Raw genomic sequence first — 25,543 nt, 5'->3', positions numbered from 1 at the left:
CAATTGCGTGGAATGTAAGGCACAGTCTCTGGAATTCCATGTCGCCCACTAAACATAAACCCAACATTCTTTCCTTCAGTTTTTTTGTTTTTTTAAAAAATTTTCATTGGAACACTGCAGTCTCTGTGCTTTGCTGACTCACTCTTCTACTGGTAGAACCGGAATGTTACATAAGAATTGTAGAAAATTTAGGATAGACAGCAAAGTTGATACTAGCCAAACTTTTTTTTTAGTAGATGTGGCAGAAAAAGCCATGGTAAGGCTTGAGAAAAAAGTACCAAATCCTGACAGAATCTATGTCCAGTTAAATAGGTGTCAAAAAGCCCGAATGACTATGTATAATTTATTGTCTTCAGAGTACGACACGGTATATAGCATAGTATATAAAGATGAAACGTAGCTCTTTACATTTCAGGTTGCTGGAGAAAATTTTTTTTTGGGGGGGGGTTCTTTCTTCATTAGAAACTGTAGTTTGTTAAGTCCCTGCACAGCTGGTTCTTGCTCTCCAGAGAATTAATCTGCATAGTCCTTACTTCTACAGTATTTCCAACCTAGGGGGATATACTTAAATCTGAGAGTAGAAAGAGATGCATGTGTGGCCACTTTGATGGGAACTCCAAGTTATCATCATAAATAGCTATGTGGTTCCCTAAAGAATTTAATTAGTCATTTCATTTGAATTATTCACTTGGAAAAAGACATTGCACTGGGTAGCCTTTAATCTAATTAGGCTATTAGGTAGTAGTAGAAGATGAACATCTCCAAATAGAAGGTGAACTTTATATTTCAGTCAATAGGGGTACTAGTCTTTGAGGTAATACACATGGTTTTGTAGTCTTCCCCACACCCATTAGAACAGAGTAATCTTAAAAAAAAAAACCAGCAAACAAAACCAAACAAACACAAAAAAAACCCAACCAACCAACCCAAACTAATCCTGAGGTTAAGCCATGCTTTGTGGAATTTAGCCACATGTTGTAAAATTGAAAGAAAAATTTTATAGAGGGAGGAACTGGCCTGTAAAGATAAGAATTAAAAATATATAGAGAAGAAAAAGATATATATTGAGTATATATAAAAATATATTTATTTATGCACTGCCTGAAAAAATGTCCTCTAAATAAAGTATAGTTGTCAGCTATCACATGATAAAAGTAAGTACACCTGCTTGAAAATTTTGTAATGAATAGAATAATGAGACTATATTTTAATTTTACTAAATTATTGGGAATAGATGTAAAGATTTATTTCACAGAACAAAAGCATTTGAGCAGGACTTTATATTACTGTTATGCGTCAGTGATAGTAACACTGGGACTTCAGTCTGCATTAGTACAATGATTAATTAAAGGCCTTGTTCAGGATGAGTGAACATCATTATTGTTTTTAAATAGGAAAGGCAGATAACCATTACTGATTACTCCTCAATTCCCAGTCTCACTTGTTAAAGACTAATACTAAAGTAGGTTGTATAGTTTTCATGAAGCTATAAATGGAGTCAAGAATAATATGATTAATATGCAACACATACAAAGGTAAAGAGTGAGAGCTGGATTAGTTTAAAAATTAAAGTTACAAAAATACTGCGCTGCTGTAAGTGCAAATAATACTGCCATTTTTATCAATAAGGTAAAAGAAATTTAGACTATAACTTTCATTTAAATAATTTTTTGTAATTGCACAAAATTTTTTAGAATGCATTCCTGGGTGCAGCAGCATTATTTAAAGCATGTATGTAAATAGAAGCTAACTTCCTTGCCTTAAGAAAACATATATAGAAATTCCGTAATCTTGGGTAGTTTAAATGTATCAGTATGAATACTGAAATACATAACTGTCTGCTATTTAACTGAGCATTAGAAATTATACACATTGTTTAAAATAAATTTAAAATAAAAATTACTTAGAAGTGCTGTTGTTGACTTGGCTGAAATCAGGAATTACAGCCATAAGAAGTTTACACAAAGGCTTCCATTGGGCAAAATAATTTCTAGGATGGATTTCTAGGGAGATAAGCAAGCTGAGCTCCAATAAATTTTTTCATATTCATCTTGCAGAGGACACTTTATTTTGCACGTCTGAGTGGTTGGCTTTGGTTTCCAGGTAAGAGAACAGAGAGTAGATTTCCTAGCTCAGTCAGCTGTATAAGCAGGTGCAAATTGTGCTAGCCTTACAGTCAGCAAAATATATGTGGTACGTACAAAACTTTTAATCCCACGGTGCTCATAATGGAACTAGAAACTAGCAAGTATTGTATAAGCACCTATGCAATTGCAGTGATTAGAAATTAATGTTATGGAATAGGATTCAAATCAGTCAAGACAAAGCTGACAGATTAACCATTAAAGATATTAGAAAGCTAGGAAAAGTTACATTCTTTGTTGTGAGAGGCTTCATACAAGGCTGTAGGGTCTTGCTCAGAATCTGTAGTCTCAACTGCTTTACTGAAGAAGGTACTTATCCCCTTCTTTCAGGGAAGAAATGTGGATAAGGTAATAATCTGAGCTTAATGAGAGCATCAGGCACCTTAAATATGATCAGTAAGGAAGAATAATTGCCGTCTTTTGTTCTTCTGTGGTAGTTCATTGATAGCAGGCCTTAGAACAACAATCTTATTGTTCAGGCTCCCAGCTTCCGTAAGTGCTCTGATTCAGTTATATAATTAAGTATATGACAAGCGTCCTGCTTTATCCATCCACCTGAGTCTTGCATCATGTTCTTCCCCTACAAAGTCATGATTTTTTTCTGGCACAGAAATCCTAAATAGGACAGGAAATGGTGGTATGGTCATGTGTAACAGCTATAGAGGGAGTAGTTCCCAATGGACCCTGCACCAAAAGGAGTCCCAATAAAGAAGTACTTTGCTTGGCTCCAGCCATTTTTACATTATGAAAAGGAATGGAAGGAACGTGTGTCCTTCTGTTGTAACAAGAGGAGGAGTATAGTTCTCCTCTTCATGCTGTCTTCTGTGGACAGCCTTCCAGACAAATAAAAGCATGGAAGGTCAGAGTTATTTCTACTTGTTATAGCATTAATTCAGAGATGTCTATAAATCAGAAAAATGCTTTCTGAATGAATCCATTTAAAGCATACATGGTCTGAAAAGATGAAATCTCTATTACGGCAAATGTGTGCAGAAAAAACCCAAAACTCTGAAATCATCTTTTAAACAAAGAAGTATTTTAAGAAGACTTTTTGCCCACGTTACAAAGAACAGAAAATAACCTTTGTGGTTCTCACTGGACCATTGTATTCTGTTATCTGTCCTTCAGAAAAAAATAAAGTGCAGCTGAGTTGAAGCTGCTTGCATAACAGTCTCAGTGACTAAGTATTCAAATTCAAAAGGACATGCAAGCAAACAAAAACTTGACCAAAGAACATAAGTTCACAAATAAGTAGAAAATAGGCAAGTAATAGAGATAATGTATTCTCTGCTAAACAACAGATATCGGGCAACATACAATGAAGGAAAGATGGAGGATTGTGGTGGTAAAATGATTCTTCTAATAGCACATAAAAAAATCGTTAAGGTGGGTAAATCAGAGCAACCAATAACTGATCCAAGATAACATTTTTCAAAAACCCCTTAGCATTCAGGATCCTAGTTGGGTACTCAAAATTTCTACAAATGTAATTGCAAGTGAAAACGTGAGGTTGCTATTTTGACGTTCTGTCTCCTTCCTTCAAATGGAAGAGATTTGCTTCCTTCAGCAACACTGAAGAAGAACTCCCTGAAAACCCTAGGATCTATGGAGAATATTGAATATGGAGAAAAATACAGAAATGTATCACCATCGAAGCATGAAATTTTTCAGATATTTGGTGTGATACAAGGAAGTTCTTTTGTGTTCATGAAGGACATTAATTATAAGTTTTATACAATAGCTAAGGGATAATCTCAGAGAGTAAGCCACACTTGTGTTGTCTACAGGTTTGGCAGGCAGATGCAGTTACCATCTGGTTCTTTTGTTTAATGGATATGAAAACAGAGCTGAAATGGAAATTGATGCGGAGAGCTGGTTTAGGTGAAAGGTCAAGGTCTATCTTCTGGCTGTTTTTTGGGATGGTGTGCCTCGCTACAGACTTGTGAGATAAAAATGAATTTTGACCCTTTCTCCAAGTTTCCTGGGAAGCTCAGTCAATTTTAGAGGTTTTTGTGTAATCTGTGGGCTGTCTGAGAAGGACTGGGTATTATATGTGTCTGTGTGTGATGTGACACAAAAAATAATCCTGATATTTAAATGCTTAAAAGTAATGTGTTTTTCTGACCTGTCTCTGAATTTAGAAGATCCGTATTTAGATTCCATGGCTGCTTTCTCAAGACTTCTTTGCAATGAACGGGTTCCTAATTTTTTATTATACATAAGTCTATGAATCTTGATGAAAATTTATGGTATATTTTTGGCTTTTTATTAGAAAAAATTGGCAGTTATATGTAAGTGGGTTATTCAGTGTCCAGTGAAGTCACTGATAGCCATGCTGTTTATTTTTCCAGGCAGAGAATGAGGTTTAGTTTTGGGGTTTTTTTTTCTTTCCTAGGTGTTTTGTATGAGATTACTTGAGTCTGTTTTCTGTTATGATACAGTTGTTCTTTCCAAGGTGAATTTTCATTGCCACCATACTAGAAATTTATAAAATTTGGAGAAATTATACATGCTCTGCCTCATTCCCTGATACGCTGTTTTTGCACACCACAAGTGTATTGCTTTCAACCAACAAAGGAATTGCAGACTTAAGCCTGAAGGAGCATGTCCATTCTTTATGTATGCAAAACTGTTGTTGTCAATGGCATACTTACATTGGGAAGAATGTTAGGTCTGTATCACTGTAATAGGTAGAACTGTCATACTAGCTAGTTGTATTTTGTGAACACTAAAGTATACTGTTCTGCAACACACATAGGATTGTGTTAAACAAAATAACTAGCAATGAGAATTCTGTTCCATGGAAGAAATTATGAGAATAGCAAGGTGATTCTTGCCAACTCTAGATCTCTTGCAGCAGTTTTCTTCTGAATGGCTGGCATGACAAAAAAGTTCTCTCTTTTTTAATTCAGCAACATAGGTTTATGAATTAGATCATCTTTGATATAAAGAAGAGTCTTTTTACTTGAGATGGACAGCACACAAGGGTCTTGATCCAAACAAGTCTGTCTGCTTATTTGAGCAGACATTAGAACATTCCCTCATACTACCAGTTTTCAACACAAGGTGAACATAGTCTGCCATTCAAGGCATTGTATCATTTATCTCCAGCAGCATTAAAAAGAGATTTCCCATTAGACTCCAGGATGCTGCCTGGCACATACAAAGCTTTTGTTTATTAGCTTATACTCAAATGTATTACATTTTACTATTGAAAGATTAGGACATTCAAGAATTTTTTTGTGGATTTCTTCTGCCATAAAACAAACTCATAATCTGTTGACACATCAATCAATTATATAAAGAAAGAAAAAATCAAATAGCTGAAAAATTTAAATTCAAAGCCATTTAGCTCAGTGACATCAGCTGACTGTAAATGATGTCTTTTATATATAACCTTTTTATATAACCTATATATAACCTGTATCTTACATATATATCTATATAAAAATATAACTCCAGTGATAGTCCTCACTCCTCCCAGTTATTCCTGCTCCTAAATAAGAAGGGTCAATCTGACCCCACTGGAAAGACACCTGAAATGTTTAGCGCCTTTATATCAAAATTAGTAAATCTCTCTAGAAATAAAGAAGTGGTTAGTGTTCATTATCATCAATTTTAAAGTGAAGTACTGTATGAAAAATAAACCCTTAAATTTAAGTATTTCTTCACTGCTTCCTCAAAACAGCATTTTTTTTCAATGTTTCTGTGCAGTGTTTTTGCATTAAATACTTCATTTGGGGGTAAGTGATGCATTTCAGGCTGCCGCAAGGTGGTGGGTTTTTTTCCTCACCATTTTCTGTCTCTGTCTTCCATCCTCAAGTTCTGTTAAAAGTCAACCAAACCACTCTTTAATTTTTGAGGGTTTGGGTACAGAACTGAAACATCCATTATTTTCCCACATATAGTAACAGTCAGTCTGGAAAGCTAAGTTAGGGCTGTAGAAAAGTAAGTTCATTAAATGTTATTTCCACAATAATGCACCGTAAACAACCTATTATTCTATATTTACATTACTGTAAATTAGAGAAGAAACAGGATTAAAATATTTCAGAACAGCTGCCTAAAATGGTTTCAGTTCTGTATTGAGGATAACAAAATGAGGTTTGACTGACTTCAGACTGTGCAGTTGCGTTTTTTAACTGGGAGAAAGGTTTGTGTGATACCACTACCATCTTGAGGCAAGTCCGAGTATAGCAGCTGAACGTCTATTAAAGGCCAGATCGTAAATGGGCCTGAATATCATTTATTTCACCTCGTTCCGTCGTCATACTATGTTACAATTAAAAATTTTGTATTCTGCCTACTACTGAACCTACAAATGCTTGCACGATAATAGTAGCTTTTAAAATACACGCACAGTTGTATAGACTTAATTCAGAAAAAAGTGGATTAATTCTCTTTTTCAAATACAGACTGAATGCAGACAGACTGAGGGGACAGCGCTGAAAATTTGTAGTTTGTACTCATGTTTTAATTTAAAATATCATACTGTTTTTAACATTTACCTTGTTAAGCACTGAAACTCCTTGCTACAGAATGTACAGAAACTAATAATTTTATCTGGATTTTGATGTGACTCAAAATTGTGGAGAAGAAATCTGTTAAGAACTGTGAAGTAAAAGACCACACCTGGCTGAGGAAACCCCTCAATGTCAATTGCTGAGAGAGAATTTTGCAAGTACTTGTCTTTTTTAATACGCTTTCCTAAACAACAGTTCAGAGCTGTGATAGTTGAACAATTAAAGTAAATAGGCCTTTTACCTGAGCCAGCACAGGTGTTCTTATTTATGTGGGAGTGTTGCTGATAACCAGATTTTTGGAAAGCACTTGGATAATATGGTGATTTATGCATTATTAGAGAAATAATCGGACAAAATATTAGTAAGCTTGTTTCTACACATGGGATTGGAAAACTGTCCTACATAATTTTCCTGAGAACACACTAGGTTTAATTCTGTCAATTCAAGTATTTCAGGTCAATTGCAGAATCAACACTGCAGAATTAACAGAAAAGAATCACAGTGAAGTATTTCATATTAATTACATTCAAATACTGTAATTTTTTTCCCTCGAATAAAATGAAAAGGCATTCCAAGATAATGCAATCCATACCTGAATATCACAGCCACATGCTTTCCTATTGCTATTGATTGTTGTCTGCTTCCTATACTTTAGTTCTGTGAACTGCAGTTGCTGGATCTCCTTAGCCTTGCTCTGCCCTCCTTGGCACCTGTGCATGTCTGCAGCAGATCCATTTGACACACAGTGCATCATAGTGCTTGTGTAGGAGCTTGGCACTCTTACAGTGCACTAAGAAGGTTCTGTTTTTACTTCCAGTAACTGCACTTCTAGGACTTTTTTCCTCCTGTTTTTAGTTTCAGTATTTTTTTTCTTATATTGCATTTTATTGGTTATACTTCAGTACTTACCTAAGTGGATTTTTATTTTTGTTTTTGTGCTCCTTGTGAGGAAAGTCTTTTTCCACTTAAGTTTTTTTATTCTTTCTTTCTTAATACTATGTTGTCCCTTGGCTTTGCAATTTTTTCAGTTTTCACTAAACCCAGCGTTTAAATGCTGCTTCTAGGAATAGTCTGACCTTGCCAATCACCATTTTGCTGTTGGATAATGCATGGTATCTTCCGACTTCTAGTTACAATGCGTCTTTGAAATGGTTAGTGGGTAGGGTTACTTCAAACTTTTGTCCTCCACAGGTCAAATTCAACATTTAGTATCAATGTGTTCTATGCTTTAGGACATTTACTACTTTGCCTGTGTATTAGAATGGAATACAGTAATTTTAAAAAATAATTTTTTTTAAGATTACAGTAAAGGTAAGCAAGATTGCACACAAATTGTATTCTATCTTATACAGCTAAGGCTGTATTTTAGTGAAGAATTATGGGTATGATGGGTGTTAGAGCTGCATAAAACTGCACTGTGATTCCCAGGAGATTCACGGAAGCTTTTCAACAGTTGGATCTTGAAGTTTTATTTTCCATTTCGGAAAGGGAAAACTCATTTGAGTCTTTTAGGGTTCAGTGATTTTGAAATTAAGCCACTATACAGAACTATCACAGCACTTCTTATCCATGTGGAAGCTCAGGCAAAATGATCCAGGTTAGAATTGCTCATCTATAGGTCTCATTTCTCAGGTTTCTGGTATGTGAATTATTATGTCTTATGTCAGAGAGAAACTGTAGTATCAATATGGAAATGCCTTTGTACAAATATTTTCCAGCCCTTCAAACTGTCTACTGCAAATCAGGTTGTTTCCTGAAATCCTGATTTGTTTTTCCTGTGCACCTGAGAATGCCCATGTTCTGAAGCAACTCCATGTAGGCAGATTGGGAGTGCCTCTTAAAAGTTTTAAGGTTCCAGTCCTCTGTGCTGAGGCTTGCCAAGGCTGATTCTGCTTCTATTTGCTTACCAAGCTTTAATTTGAGCTTCAGTGAGGAAGAGGAGAAAGCCTATTGTCCATGCAATCCTTTCACATTTCTTGGGGTTTCACAGTTTGCTGATCTGCTCTTCCTTGCCAGCACTACTTCTCCTTCAATAGGAATTTGATGCAAATACGCTAGATCTCACTGGGCTATTGTGAATACATTCTTTGCAGTCAATTCATTCCTAAGTGTAGGCCTGTGCCTAAATGATCATACAAATTACATACAACCACTGGCAAGGAAGTTGTCGACTACTACCAAGGTCCTTGGCCTAAATGCTGCAGATAGTGAAAACAAGTTTCATTTGATTGAGGCTGGACTGCCAGAGACTTTCATCCATATACCCTCACTCTAATTCAAAATTCACTTCAAACTCAGAATTAATCTGGCTAACCTGTGCCAATCATGTCCAGAATACCAACTTTTGGTATGAATGTGCATGAGCAGCTTGAATATGCTATAATATTCATGTTTCTAATATGTGCTAATAAGTGTATCTTGTACTACTTTCTGTATAAAGGAAGACATGTCTGGTGAAGTTTGGGTTCTAGGCTTCCCTGGTATTTGTTCAGGCAGCAATATGTACCGGTTATGCCACTTACTATGCTGCTAGAATAGAGGAAAAGGCAGTGGCAGCTGTCAGATGGAGTAAGTGGCAGTAGAGCAGACATTTAAGGATCAGCCCAGCCAACGCTGACCACACCTAGGGGGTAGATGATGACTTTTTGCCAAAATGTGGACATTTTGTGCTTTTGTGAGAGCAAAATATCCTGCCATTACCAGAACGTTCCCCATCCATTTTTTAGGACCAGCAATTTCAAGCTCTTCAGAAATTTATCTTAAAGTGACTGAAAGTAACAGAAAAATATATCAGAATTTGCAGCTGTATACGAAAGTGATCAATGAGTTGTAGATTTACAATGAATATACTGAAAAAAATGAAGTGCACAGTAATTTCCAGCACTATTTATTTTTTGGAAAGACCATATGTATTCTTCGTGTATTATGAATTTTAAAAAATAGGCTAAGAAATAGTCTTGCCTAAAGTTATTTAAGAAAGCCAAAGGGAAGTGGACAGGAGCGTTTGTATGGAGAAAGCAGTGCTGGGAGTGAGTTCCATGCAAAGCCATGCTTGCAGGAATGCATAGAGGAGTTTCTCTGGGAAACTGAGTGCATGCATCAGCAAGAGTTCACTGCCTTCTGTCTCAGAAAGTACTTACCTCACGGTATTTCTGTGTGTGACCACCCAGGCATGATATTCAGTGGCTTGCCCAGATGTAATATGTGTAACTCCCTCCTGCAGACATGCTTTTCCATTACAAACATAGCTTTCTTCCTTGGCTAAAACCACTTTTTAAATTGAACAAAATATTAGCTATTCTTCCTGAAAAAAAAAAAAAAAAAAAAAAAAAAAAATCTCAGGTATAGTTGGGCATTTGGGTTTTTTTTGTGTTTTTGGTTTTGATGGTTTGGTTTGGTTTGGTTTTTTATGGCCTGATAAGTACATGTAAACCCTTTTCCTGTACAGACTTTAACTCACCCTAAGACAAAGCCAATGTCAGATTAAAGAATGTGAACAGAGAATGGATAGAATGAAGCAAGACCAGAAACACAAAATAAACTTTAGAGATTAGCAGGCAGCTTGAGCTGAGTACTCTGGAAAACAGGGAATCATAGAAAGATTCAAAGACAGGAAAAACTGAATGCAAGAAAGATCATCTAAGATGGTCTTTATTGTCTGGCAAGATAAAGTAGATGTAGAAACCAGCCTTGCAGGTTTTACCTACAGTTTTAGATCAGTCATTGCTTTGTTTGGAATATATATTTTTTTAACTTTCTCTGGTGTTATGCTAAACATGAGAATTGAAGGAGAAACTGATCAAAAGACAGCCTTCGTTAGCACTGGACTGTAGCGTTAAGGAAAAGATAATAATTTGGTAATAAGGGAAACAGGTGCATTGTTACACAAAGGTGGCTAAAATAAATCGCTTCCTTTCATAACTTAGTGTTCAGTCTTCTCGCAGAACTGTATCAACTGAGGACTATGGAGTTATCATCTGTCATTTAAATACTATAGTGATGAGGCCATGCAAGCAGCTTAGCAGCCAGAGCCAAAACTGTAACTGGCCTATAGCAATGTGTGAAATCTTTTGCCTTTAAAATAAATGTACCAGTGAAGTAGAAGAATTCAATGATTAAGGTTCAGAAAACACTATTGTGTATATAGTGACCACAGGAAGACTGGTAAGTCCTTTGCAAGGTAGTTTTGTATATTAAATGATGAATAACAAAAGCAAAGAAAAACCACAGTGGTCTTTAAGATTAGAGAAAATTGACAGAGATGGGTGAATATTTCCATCTTGCAGATTCAGAACACTTTACCTAAGACACTCAAAGGTGAATTGCAATGGCTGAATATAAGCTCTCCAGAGTGAAAATACGAAGCAAGATTCAGACCCAAATATGTGGTGGTGTTACTTACCACTTAAGGAAAGTAACACCATAATTTGTCTTATGATGTTGATGACAGTGTACTAATTTTAGATGGTGTCATAGTTAAAATAAAACAAAGATGCCTTGAAGCCAATACTAATTTTTGCTTTTCTGTTTTGATTGCATTTCCTTTCTTCTACAGAGAGGAGAGGTAATGCATGAAATTGCAGGTGTATTTTAATACAGATTTTTAACTGGTAAGATATTAAAGATGTCTATATTCTATTCATAGTCCAAATTTAGTTCTTCAGTCACACTGCAGCAGTGCAATTAAATGGAGGGGAGTGCAGGGCAATTTACTCTAAAAAAAACCATTCCCAAACATGGATATGAATACAGCAGAACTGTACACTTCTAGGGCTGTACTGTGATCTGAAACTGTATAAATATTAGAAAGAGTATGAAAAGCCTGTCCTTTGCTTTAGGTCAATAGAAGTGAGCGGCCAGTGCTGACTGTGCTTCAAAGCTTGTGGGAAATATGTGGATGACAGTCAGAATAGCTGTACAGCAACAGCTGTCATAATTTATTTGCCAGCAACATTTCATATTGCCCTGGATCAGTAAAACAAGAGAGGACAAATTACAACTCTAAGTGGTATTCTGCTTTAAACAGGGCTATAAACATGTCCTTTTAGCATAGATTTACAGAAGGACTGTTTTTGGTCTAATCAAAAGGCTTAATTTGGGCATTAAAACTTCTTAGATGGAAACTAGTGCAAAGAGTTAAGGTATGAACTGATACAGAACAGGAATTTTTCTTTGCCACTGTATGTTTAAAATTATCAAAAGTACCCTAATTCTGGAGAATGTTTACTCGTTCAAAAAGGTGTGTTTCTTCCCCATGGGAACAGGCAGTAACTTGATTTATGGCCTCCCTAACTGCCTTCAGTGTTTCACAGTTGTCTCTGGGACTCCTGGACTTAAGCCTTAGCTTAATGTTCTGAATAGGCAGAGATCGTTAGCACTCCTGTAAATAGTTATAGAATTCAGTTTAATTATCAGATCTGCTTTCATCATAAATGCTGGTTTGAAGAATAATAGTTGGAGTTCAAATTAGCAGATCTGATGCTGAATATCTTTTCTATGATAGGTCTGTCTCACAGACTATACAAAGATTGGTGCAAACTCTTTGAAGTCATTTGAGTTTTCTGCTGATGTCAAGAGTCTCTGGTCCAAGCCTTTAGCGTCAATCTTGCAGTCATTTGTGTAAAGTCACAATAAATCTGTGTTAATGGATAAGTAGAAGAACAGATTGTGTGATAGGTGCATGGTTTTTATATTAATGTATTTTCTCATGACTTTACATGTCTTTGCATTAATCTAAATCTTCCTTAACACTGCTTCTAATCTAGTCAGCAGGAGTTGCAATAATGTCTAAACACAGAGAATAAGCAGTCAAGTATTATGGTCATTTTAGTTATATGTTTATTGCAGTACTTGAACATGAAAGTATCTTAGTTAAAACCAGCTCTAATTCAAACAAATATTCTGTGGAAATATTATGAAAGCTCTGATTAATCTAGCAATTTAATGTTTGTTCAATCAAGATATTGCAGAGATACTTTTGTAAAGCCTGATAAATTACACTGAAATCCAGTGTGGCAGCAGATATAAACGATAGCTACCTCAATATTCAAATCCTCTTATAAAAGATGTGTGTACAGAAAATAGGTAAAGTTGTTTACTTTTTAAAGTCACTAAAACTGTCATTTAATGCAAATGAAATATACAAAGTTCCCAAATGTGAAACTAAATTATTTTATGAATATACATTTTTAATCATGAGAAGAAACTGTCTAGACTAAAATTCATTGTGATGAATATTATGATGATACAGAGAACAGAAGTGGTGACGCTTGCTATAAATGGTCCCTGAATATGCACAGAACTACTTCTTGTTATATGTGTGAATGCCTTTGAAGAAATGCTGAAATTCAAAGTTTTAGTGTCATGTGGCAGAGTAGTGATTTTTTTCAGTCTTTTAAAATGCATACTTGCATTTGAACTTTAATTCATTCTGTGAAATTTTCAGGGTTTCGGTTACAAACATTGTGCTTTCTTTGCAGACTGTATAATACAGCTCTATGGCAATTATTGCTCTTGCCCTGCTTCTTCTAAAAACCCTATGCTGTTGCACTTCTGCAAAGCAAACTTATGATGGGCAGAGACTTATCAGAAGATTTAAGGAAAATAGTTTTGTTAAGTAGCTCAGGATTGTCAATCACACAACTTTTCCAGGCTGCCTTTGTAATACGAAGTGTATATTCCTTTCATTATCCACCAAGATCCTAGCTGTTCTTGCATAAGAGGAGGAAGGGTTTCATGAAGGGAGGTTGAAGATGGAAAATGAAGCTAAAACCCGTAAGTGATTCTCTTTTTGGTATCAACTTGGAAAAAAACCATTAAGACAGAGTTGGAAAACTCCCTTGGTTCTCCAAAAAATAAAGGTACTAGCAATGTTAGTCAGCTTCCTGCAAGGAGGATGAAAGGAGAAAACTAATGCACTTTCTTAGTTTTTAAATCCCAAAGGTTAAATATTTTAAACCTAGTGGTACTGTCACGTGTTCCAACAACTAAAACCCAATATCCCTCTCAGCTGTCATCATATTATTTCTGCTACTAGAGAAGCATGCTGGCTAGAATTTGGTTTTATACACTTGAAGCTCCTTAAGTGCTTTACAAGAGATGAGTTAGATGCTTTAAGTGCGGTCAGCCATGATGTGTTCTGTAGTAATTCACACCAGCTCCGAGATTTTAGAAACTAGTATTTTATATTCTTCATAACTATGGAGAAGCAAGGAGCAGCAAAGAGAAACAGCTACCTGACCCCAACCCACTGTGCCATATGTTTCCTTACTGAAGCGACTGAGGGTAACCTGGGCAGTAACAAGGTGGCAGGAGAGGTGTCTGGAGTGAAGCTGAGCCTGGGAAAAAGGAAGAACAGGTGTTTTTAATGTTTGCCTGTCTTGTTTCTGAATACCATAATCAATAATTATTTCTTCTAATCGGCAGTAAGGTAAGTTAAATTCCCCAGACTGAGTTTGGTTTGCTCACAACAGTACTTGGTAAGTGATTTTCTTGTCTTTATTTTGAACCATGAGTTTTCTTACTCTTATTTTTCCTATTTTCTCCTTCATCGCACTGTGTGGGTCGAGGGCAGTGAGCAAGAAGCTAAAATATCTTGCTGATTGAAGTTCCCTCTCCATTCCTTCTCTACTGGCACCAAATCTACCTTAGCATTTTTGATACTTTAACTCTTTTCAATCTACATTAAATATAGTATCCTAATTGAAAATTTTAAAAATTATTGAACAAGTCATTATTTTGTTGTTAAAAGCTTCCTTGTGTAGAGGGGAAATTGAGGCCTCTGCCCCCTCATGTTTATGTATACTGTCAGCCTGGTGAGAAGTAACATAGGGACTCATGATTCCCATTTATGAGCACATAGACATAAAGGGAGGAACTGTGCCTCTTTTCTCAATGGTCATCGTGGTTTAACCCCAGCCAGCAACTAAGCACCATGCAGCTGCTCACTCACTTCACCCCCTGCAGTGGAAAGGGGGAGAGAATCGGGAAAAGAAGTAAAACTCGTGGGTTAAGGTAAGAACGGTTTGATAGGACAGAAAAGAAGAAACTAATAATGATAATGACAACACTAATAAAATGACAATAGTAATAATAAAAGGATTGGAATATACAAGTGATGCACAATGCAATTGCTCACACCCATCGACCTACACTCAGCTAGTCCCCAAGTGGTGATCCCTCCATCCCCACTCCCCCCATCTATATCAGATGTGATGTCACATGGTATGGAATACCCATTTGGACACTTTGGGTCAGCTGCCCTGGCTGTGTCCTGTGCCAACTTCTTGTGCCCCTCCGGCTTTCTCACTGGCTGGGCGTGAGAAGCTGAAAAATCCTTGACTTTAGTCTAAACACTACTTAGCAACAACTGAAAACGTCAGTGTTATCAACGTTCTTCTCATACCAAACTCAAAACATAGCACTGTACCAGCTACTAGGAAGACAATTAACTTTATTGCAGCTGAAACCAGGACAGTGGTTCATTTAATCTGTGCTACAATTTAGTTTATTCCACCCAAAAGAAGAGGAGGAATTGTTATTCACCTGTAGCATAGATGAGCCTTCAGTCTGTTTCAGGTCTGCAGACAGTATTACTATGTAAAATTGTTGAATAAGTAGAAAAAAATCAATGGAGCAAGAGGCCGAGGCAACTGAAATGCCAGTTAATTTTTTTCCTTCCAGTTTATACATTGCTGATGGTAATTGTTAACATACAGGAGTATGTAAATACCTGATGGGCGATAGTAAAGAAGATGGAGCGAAACTCTTCTCAGAAATATGTAGTGAAAGGAGAAGAGGTAATTTCAACAAATTGAAATGCAGGAAATTCCCTTTAAACATAAGAAAAAAACTTTTCACTGTGAGGATAGTCAAACCCTGGAACAGGTTGTCCAAAGAGGTTGTAGGTTCTCTATCCTTGGAGATACTGAAAACCTGACTTGGATGCATCTGCAAGCAACCTGCTATAGCTGACACTGCTTTGGGCGGGAGGGGGGAGGGGTGGGGTGTGGATTAGACTATCTCCAGAGGTCCCTTCCAGCCTTATCCAGTCTGTGATTCTGTGCTGACACTTCCAATAGCTACTTTCCTACCCATGAATAGCAGCACAAAAATAAAAGAAGTAAATGTAATACCTACGATTAATGCAGGGCAATGCCACTAGTGTCCATAGAAAGCCATCTGAAACTGCCTGAAATGATGGCCTTTGAAAATAAATTGCACTCAGATCACCCAGCTGCAGACAATTTTAGTAAAAACATTGCTGAGCTGATATGTGGGTTGATGATGTTTCCATTGGCTATGGTTTGCAAACCTCCTATTAATTTCTCAAGTGAAGCTGCATAGTCATTCATCTTTAGAAAAGCTATTCCAAAGATTTATGAAAGCATAATATGAAAATAAGACTAATGTATTATCTGAAAAGGGCATTAATGTTCGTGCTACTCACAGCATAAATCAGAGGTCAAATGGTCATTCACATCAGAATGGGTAAGTAGTACTTACCTTATAGTACTACCATATAGTACTCTCTGTAGTACTGCCTTAAATTCACGTGCATTAGCATGCAATTTTTGTTACCTGTGTTAAGAAATGAGTTAAAGTACATAAGTTCCTGTGGCATGAACCTAAGAATATTATCAAAAATAACACCATGCAGAAAGATTGGAACAGAGGAAGGCAAATATACTAAAGAGAATACCTACTGTCTTCCTGTGGGTTTGATCTTTTGGAGTGAAGTGTTTTTCTTGTACACAGCAGAGTTTTGTTCAGAGCTAAGAGATACTTTTTGTTCTGAGACAGTAGAGCAGCAAGAGTTTTTATATAGTAGCTACTAAGAATGCTTTGCATTCTTTTGAAGCAACTAAAATAGAGAACACAGCTGATAGGAGTACCGTAGTTGTGGTAATGGGAATAAGCACTCCAAACCCCAAGTAGGTGAATCACAAGAAATTCCTGAAGCAGAGTTTATTCCAGGTCTGCTGTACATTAAGCAGTTGTATTATGCTGGTTTTGTCCTTCACAGAATGAAAAAAATTAAAATACTTTAAGTATGTATTTTACAGAGATGAAAATCTGCCTTCCAATTTTATGTCTGTTTTCCTTTTAAGATTTTGAGGGCTTTTTGTATTTTGTGAGTGCACTAAGGGAAGACTGTTTCCAGCATTACAGAAATGCAGCCACCTCTAAGGTGAAGTGCAGTCAGAACAGAGACCAACAAAGCTGCAAAATGATTGTTGATAGGAATGTTACGAGTATCATTAAAAAATTGTAGGTGTGAAATGGCACTTAATAGTAGATATCTCAATTGGACTGAGAGCCAAGAGATCACAGAATGAATGCAAGACACTTACTGAACATGCTTCAGTTTTCATATTTTGAACAGTGAGAAAAATGCCTTTGTAAAGAATCTTTTCGATTTGAGGCATCCAGGGGAAGAAGTGTCAAGTTAACATAGACCCTGTGCAGTGCGATTTTTACCAGTGTAGCAGGGTCAATACCTTTACATGAAAAATGCTGTGCGTAATTTAATGACTGCAAATAGCAGTCCATCCCATTTCTAGTTCAGAAATTATCTCTCTTGACAACAGCTTAACAAGCAACTCTTTATGGCCCTTTTAATTAACTTGAGGTATTAGTTTGCTCCTTGGAAAATTTGTAGCTTAATAAATAAACTTTGTCTATTTCTATTTCCAGAAACTTCCTTGGAGATCTCATCTAAATGTTCTGGAAGCTTCCAGTTGACTTTGTTCATTATATATAAAAAACCACATCCAGAGCTGTCCTAGCTTCAGGAGGTTTTTGTTCTAATAGCAGGACCAGTACTGGCTAAATTGCATCTAGTTGGTTAGTATTTTGAATGCCACATGTAGATTTCCAAATGCCCATGCCATTTCTGTAACTGTGGGTTATCCAAGAGGCCCCTTTTTGAACAGTCCTGAAAAGATTAAAAATGTAAGTCTACAAAGGACTATGATACTCATGCAAGTAGGTATGGATCTATAACTTTACATGTTGAAAATTTTCATTCTATATTCTTGAAGCGTGATTCTAAAATTGACTTGGAATTACAATAATTTCTCCCCAAAAGGTTAAACTCCTTCATCTTGCATTATGTGGAAAGAAACTTTTAAAATACTGATTAAGCACTAGCCTCAATAAAGAAACAAAGTCTTTCTGTATCAAGTTCTCAATACTTTCTCCATGTCTTCAAAGGCAGAGGATGTATAAAGAGTTTTCTTAGGAAGCCTTTTCTCTAACAAGCCTTTAAATGATGAATATTCCTGGTATTTTTGGACTGGCAGGGATCATTCAGTAAGCACCACTCACAGATGTGGCAAATTTGAACTAGATCTGTGGTCTGTCTAGACCAGGTTTTGATGGTAGCCAGTATCAGATGCTCTTAAAATGGTGCAAAACGTCCTCAGCAGCATGCCTTGTTCCCAGGGAACATTTTCTTTTAACAGCAAAGGCTGATACATGCATCTTAGTCTAGTTGCATCATATATGAATTGGCATATTTCAAAATAATATTTTCTATAATGTCGCACAGTGAACAAAGACTAAATTACTGTTTGTGTGTGTATACCCTGCTGCATTACCTTGAGGTCATCAGGATCATTTCTGGTCCTTTCCTTGAGATGTTCACTTCTTAGCTAAGCTAGCCTGTGGCACACCAACAGGTTCCAATACAGGCAGCCCTGTTTTGAGCATTGCTTGGGTATATTAAGTCAAGAACTGGCAAGAAGATGGATGTTTGGCAGAAGTGACTAATTCAGTTTCCTGGAGAAAGTTGCTGACTGCACTGTTCCAAATAGAGCTGCTTATCTGCCATTCCAGACATTGTAACGATGACAGTTGTTTAGGGGAACCTTGAAGAGGTGAGGGAGTGAATGAATTTCCTGGAGAATCCAACTTGCTTATAAGTCTAAGAACAAATCAACGCTCATTATGATTCATGCTTATATTCTGTGATTCATGTCTATATTCTGAGCAGTTTCATTGCACAGACTTCCAAGTAGCAAAAACGTGCACATTAATAAAAATTCATAATTAGTATGTGTTTTCAAACCTAGAGAATTATAACTACATGTGGGCAGAATAAAGCAATGATGTTCTAAAAAGGAAAACTTCCTTCTGTGTGAGATGTTCTCAAGTCTATGCGAGGTTTTTGAGACTGAAACAGGTGTTCAAACTCCAAAACATAACATGCAGCTCTCGTTTGGAGTGGTTAAAACATCCTGTAAAATGTGTTGCACTCCTGGTCTTGCACAACTTCCTAGCAACACATCTTTGTTTTCTATGGATGTCATCTCCTCCCATTCAATCTTTGTGATGTGGTATTTTTCTTAGGTACTGGATGCCATGCTCAATACTTAACTAAAAGCAAAATAATTTCATCTTCAGTTACTTTTTATGACTACCAAAAGCAGCAGCAATGAATGCAAGAACAGAAAAATATATATTTGCCCCTCCTTCTACCCATTCGAAAGATATGAACTAAAAATATTTGACTTCTGACCAGAATATTCTTGGATTCATGCTCTGCTTACAGGAGATAAGATGGTTGAGGGGAGAGAAAAAGAATATGAAAGCGGGTTAAGCAATGGAAGACTAGATTGTAAAGAACTGGGGTAAAAGCAGACAGCAAGAAAAAAGTATAGCTGCAACCTCAGGATGTGATACAGTAAGCCAGAAGTTTCAGATTTTATGCTTGTAATTTCTTGAGTGATCATTGAAATTTACACAGTTTCTAAAAGCTTCTTATGTGATTGAAGGCATGACACACATGCTTCAGTTTGTACAAGGACTGATTAAAATTACTTAGCTTTTTTTGTTACTGTTGTTCTATATTTTTCTTAACTAGTTTTATATTCTTTTCTATAACTATGTACTTCTGCTTATGAAATCTCTGTGATAGTAAAAAACTGTTGTCTTCTTAGCGAGTGAAGCATAGTCACAAAAATAGTAAAACAGACCAAGGGCCTAAAATCGAACTAATATCACCAAGTTTTCTGAAGAATTTCCTGTTAGGTTTTCAAATGTATCAAAAAATGTAAGATGCATTTGTTCCGAATCAGAAATGTATGTTCAGCTTTCATTGAGTCTATTTTGATAATGTGAAGTTACTTATGGAGACTGTTAATAACTCTTTGATTATAAGGGGGTTTTTTGCTGATGCATGTTGCAAAAGGCTTATTCACCTGTTCTCCAATAAGCCAAATGACAACAGTTGCCAAATTTCCGCTCTTTAGGTTGTAGCTAAAAGAAGCAGAGTCCAAAAAAAAAAGTCATCAAGATGTTCTTGATAATATTAAAGTGAGGAGTACTAATCAGAGAGACTTTTCCTCATTAAAATTCTTAGATGTAGCAATTTATGGAGCTCAGTGTTCTTCCGTGCCGTGCAGGTAAAATTTTTCAGCAGCAGACATAGATATTTTTAAATTTTTTAGATTTGGTACAAACTCTCTATTGTACTGATGTTTTTAGCAAGATTATTATTATTCTGATGCAATCATTTTTGTTCTGGGAATATCACTTAGTGATGAATCCTATGCCATTTTAATAATCATGAACCTTTTGAGAAAATAATTACAATATAATGATTTCTACACAGGACAATTTAAATTTCGATCAGAGGTTATAGAGGTCAAACATGATATATTGCCTATCAGCATTTTTCTGACATGCCCAGTCAGTAGGGATTTCTTGCTCCATTTTCTAATTTTCTTTGTTTTTTGAAACATTTCCATTTAAGATTAAGACAATTTCTGAAGTAAGAACTGCTCTTCCTTGTCAAAATGTGACTGATATAAGGGGGGTTTGTTTGCTTTTTAAGAAAGTACTATAATATTTTTTTCTGAATATTGATGCAGCTTTTATCAGTGGCTTCTGTAAGTATCCAGTTTTTATTGCCAGTGATTTTTTTTTTTCTTTCTTAAATATTTGCCTTTCTGAAATTCATGCACTAGTAAAATTCCTATGAGTGAAATAATTAATCTCTTATTTGGTCAACAAATGCATAAGAGACACTCCTGGAAGTGTGAATGCAATGCATAGTGTTGATCTTCTATTCATCTCTGTATTCAGATACTTTCATCAATGTGAATCAGATTTAAGGCTTACATTCCCTTGAAGTCAGTAGAACTTATAGGCATATGTTTAAAGCTAAGCAGTCTGTTTTTGCTCTGTGAATGAAGGACAAATATGCATATTTAACTGTTTTCAGATGTTACATTTTTTCCTACCCTATTTTTAGGAAAAGCATATACACCATAAGCTTTCTTCTGTTTGCTAAAGGCATAGCAAAATTTTAGCATATAGAGGCACTGGAGGCTGACTTTTTATAACTATGCAGGTCAAGGTACTCTCAGAAATTTCCTTTATCTTTCTGGAACTAGTCTGAGCTGTGAAGCCTTTGTGTCCAAGTTGTACTACGGTCCTGAGAGGTCAGAAAAGGAGACTAACAGTACTCTTATAATCTGATTTGCCAAATACCAGTGCATTTACTGACTCAGTGAACAGATGTGAAACATGAGTACTAGTTCAGAAAAATCCTATTGGTAGAAAAGGAAAATAAATACTTTTTCATTTACTGAGGCATTCAGTACACTTTGGGATTGTGTGTAAAGCCTTACAATGCTTGCTTATGCAATTAACCTGTGCATTCACGTGCTTTATGTCTTAGTTAGCAAGTGTAACATTGTCTGGATAGACAATCTGTGTATGACCTAATAGAATTCTGTTTATAAAAATGGCATGTGCCATCATATAATGATATGCCAGAATACTTACTTATGATGTCCTAATAATTCTTCATGTAAGTCAGGTATGCACCCTTGCTTCACTGTAATAGATATTTTCTCCCCATTCATTTCTTTACAGTCCTGAAAGTCTCACAAGAACAACAACCAAACGGGCATATGAATAGGAAATATGAAGTGACTTTTTAGTTTTTTGACTGAAATCCCAAACTAGCATGTGATAGTCTGCCTTTTTAAGGTGATGTATGTAACTGTAAATGTGAATATAGTAACCAGTTTTTTTAAAGTTGGCGTTTATTTTTAAAAAAAACAACAAAACACAACAAAACACAAAAAAGATGAATTTCCCAAAAGAGAGAATAATAACATGTTCATGTTAAATTAGAGGAAAATTATCAGTTATTTTAATGGAAAGATGCTATTTCACTTCTGGACATCAAAATAATTTCTAGTCTTTGGCTACTCACAAGTCTTAATTATCTGGTAACTATTGGATTTATATTTTGTGTCCATTGATTCATTAAAGCAACTACTCACATTCAGACATGGACAGACTGTTCAGATATATATTTCATAGATTAGCAAACCTTTCTTGCCTGAAATTAACTTTTTTAATTTATCATATACTTATCATACTGACTCTGTCTTGATCATATGAATTTCTGTGTATGACTGAATTTCTATATGGCATGCAATCTTTATTCTTGAAGAGATGGAAAATTATCTGTTTCCCTCAATAGTTCATAGCAGCTATTCTATCAGAGTCACTGTTAAAAACAGTTAGTTTTAGCAATTTTTATTTGCCTGCCTTCACTTTCATGTTATGTTGTTCTTTGCTTAGTTATAGAGCCCTTTTGTAACAGATTTTCTCCTTATGAAAGTGCTTTATACAGTAATCATTTTTAATTGCTTCCAAACTTCTTTTTGATAAGCTAAATAGACTGAATTCTTTAAATCTTTCAGTACAAGTATTTTTCTGCAGCATTCATATAATATTAAGTCTTTCTCTGAGACTAATCCACTCTTTAAACATGATTTTTAACATATGAACACCCAATCTGCATGAAGTATTCCTAGACAGAGGAGTAAAATTTTTTACTGCCAATCATTTCCTTTGGGTTTTCACTGTAAATTGCCTAATCAGCGTGACATTAACTTCCTATTCAGAGTCTGTCTTTTCCAGGATAGTTTCCTGTTCTGTTTGTATGACTTGTATTTACTGCCCATGGATGCTTACCTGTATTAAAATACATCTTGTATTAATTGGCCTATTTTGTCAGACATCGGGATTAACCTGTAAAAAATACTGTCATAGTTATTTACCACTCTGGTGCTCTCTGTGTAGCCTACTAATTCTGTCAGTGGTGGTCTATACGTATGTTTCCAGATGGTAGTAACAATTATAAAGATAGCCCACCTCTTAACCTCTTCTCTTAGCAAGGAGATTGAATGAAATAATGCCTGCACAAACAAAGGCATTATGGTATTTTATGGAAGAAGCAGTATTCCTCCTACTTCTATGTCTGCAAAGCACAATGGAGGAGAAGAAGTAGTAGAGGTAAGATTAGCTTCAAAAACCTGGTAAGAAGTCTAGTCAGGGCATACCTTCTGAGGCAGACTCTCAAAAAACATTCAGAAAACACTAAGAAGTTGACCTGATTTCAAGATATTCTGCCAAACAAAGGTAGAGAATTTTATCTTCAGTTACTTCTTTTAGTTCTACTGAAGCAATGTTTCTTCCTGTAAATTCTTCATAAGACCAGTTTTCTCAAGGCATTCCTATCAATCTTTCTAAGTGAAATACACATATATATTTCCCATTGTACTGTTATCTGTAAAGTTGTGTTTTTCTCCTACTGAAAAACCTCTATACAGGATGTCTTATTTTTGCCTTGGGCAATTCATTCTCTGATATGCAAATATTGTAAATAATGCAAAACTTGGCAGCTGTGGGGGTTTTCTTCTTAATCCATTCAAACTTAATACTCAGCAGTTTTTATTTTAAAAATCCTTTCCTGAATAAACCTCTGTAGGGCAAATCTGTCCCTAGGGTACGACCTTTACAGGTGAGTTATGAATCAAGAAGTGCAACAAGTACTGAAATCTGAGGAAATCTTTGGTCAGGTGGGATTTCTCCATCAATGCTCTCTAGCTGTTTCAGCCGCCTCCACTCTCTTTCCCTAAAGATACACTTAGTTATTGATCTGCTGACTACACAAGCCTACTAATAAGCTTTCCATCCTGTGCTGCAGAAGGTGTATCTGCTGGCCAAGTAAGCATCTTGTGGATATAGAAAGGTGAAACAGCAAAGCTGATATCACTGTAGAAAGAGCCCTTTTTAGCTACAGGAGAGAAGAAAAAATCACCTTCAAAGCTATAGAGAATGAACTCTTTCCTGAACAATCAAGCTTTCAGAAGTGGGAATCTATTTTGTTTCTCTATATAGTGAATAAAAATAATATTCTTTATTTAGGACAAGCAGACAAGGTTAGTCATTTTAGTACACAATGCAGTTGCTCTAGTTTGGCTTGCAAAAGAGATTTTAAAAAGTGATTTAAAAACTAAACATGAAAGAATCTTGCTAATCTCTGAACTAATTTTCTGAGTTTCCCCAAGTCGTTTCTGACCAGTACTGCTTCAGAACTTTTTCTAGACCAGAGATGGTCATCTATTGCAGGTCTGGAGATCAAGGATCACATAAACCTGATTATTCACATTGTCTAAGTAGGAAGATGAGATAAAAATTTAATCTGGGTCTATTATCCTCTGGTTGATCCCTCTTGCATTGTGACATATCTTTGTGTGGCAGATTAAACAAACACAAGCCAAACCAATGTCCCGGTCTTTAATTCTCCTTCTGCCTGTCTTTTTTAGTGTTGTTTTTATCCAGTTAGTTGTGGCTACCTTCAATGTGGTATTTTAGAAGTACCATGTTTTCCTTACTCACATGAATGTGTTCTTCAGTACTGCTTCAGTTTATGAGGACAGTTTAAAATTGTGTGACATTCAAATATTGGCTTTGGTCTGACTATAAATGAGGGGCACACTTATAATTTGGTTTGATGATTTATCCGTAAGAAGCTAGATTTCAGCCACCAAATTAGGCGAGATTGTTATTTGGTGAATTATGGGCACATGATGTAGTATAAATAATCTAAAGGAGAACCCATTGAAAGCCATTTGGTCTTCCTTCAGGCTTTCAGCAGGAGTTTTAACCTTGCAGTCAACCTCCAGAGATACAGTCTCTGTAATGAGTTAATTTCTTTATTAAAATGCAAATAAATTTCCTTAACATCAAAATGTAGGGTATGCCCTACAACACAATTCTAGTGAGATAGATGTATACATACAGGATCATATACTAAATTTTAAATTAATGTATATATAAACTGTTGCTTTAGCATGGAAGCATCTGTTCTGTAAATAAAATTTTATTTTTGGAAGTGAATGATAGTTAGGAGAATTTAGTTGGGCTGATTTATTGATAAAAAGAAAAGTAATATGAAGCCAAAATTCACTTTGAGATGACTAATTGGAATTGACAACTATTTTTATTTTTTATCAGTGTAAGTTCCATCTTTTGGATGAGAATGAAATTACTTATAGCTGGTGGTTATGAAACAGTTGGCCTTTCTGATAGCCTTGCTATGAGTGAGCTTTATTCCATTGAATAGAGAGTAAGGTGTCAGCAAATGTAACTTGTCTCTAATCTACTTCCTATATTATATCACATAAAATACTAATGTGTGGTAGGATTCCATACACAGCTTCTAAGCATAGTATTAGCTAGACAGAGTTCCAAGAAGAGTTCCATTAGTGGATGAAGGAAAGGCTGTGGATGTTATCTACCTTGATTTCAGCAAGGCCTTTGACATTTGTCTCTCATGGCATACTCCTTGAGAAGCGGGCTTCTCATGGCTTGGACAAGTGTACTCTTCACTGGGTGAGGAACTGGCTGGATGGACGAGCCCAAAGGGTTGTGGTGAATGGGGTTAAATGCAGTTGGCGGTGGGTCACAAGTGGTGTTCCCCAGGGCACGGTGTTGGGCCCCATAATGTTTAATACCTTTATCAATGATTTGGATGAGGGGATTGAGTGCACCCTCAGGAAGCTT

Source organism: Accipiter gentilis, chromosome 7 (genome assembly GCF_929443795.1).
Source record: "Accipiter gentilis chromosome 7, bAccGen1.1, whole genome shotgun sequence".
In the NCBI taxonomy this organism is placed as follows: Eukaryota; Metazoa; Chordata; class Aves; order Accipitriformes; family Accipitridae; genus Astur; species Astur gentilis.
The sequence above is the reverse complement of the archived record's forward strand: the minus strand, read 5'-3'. Positions refer to the sequence as shown.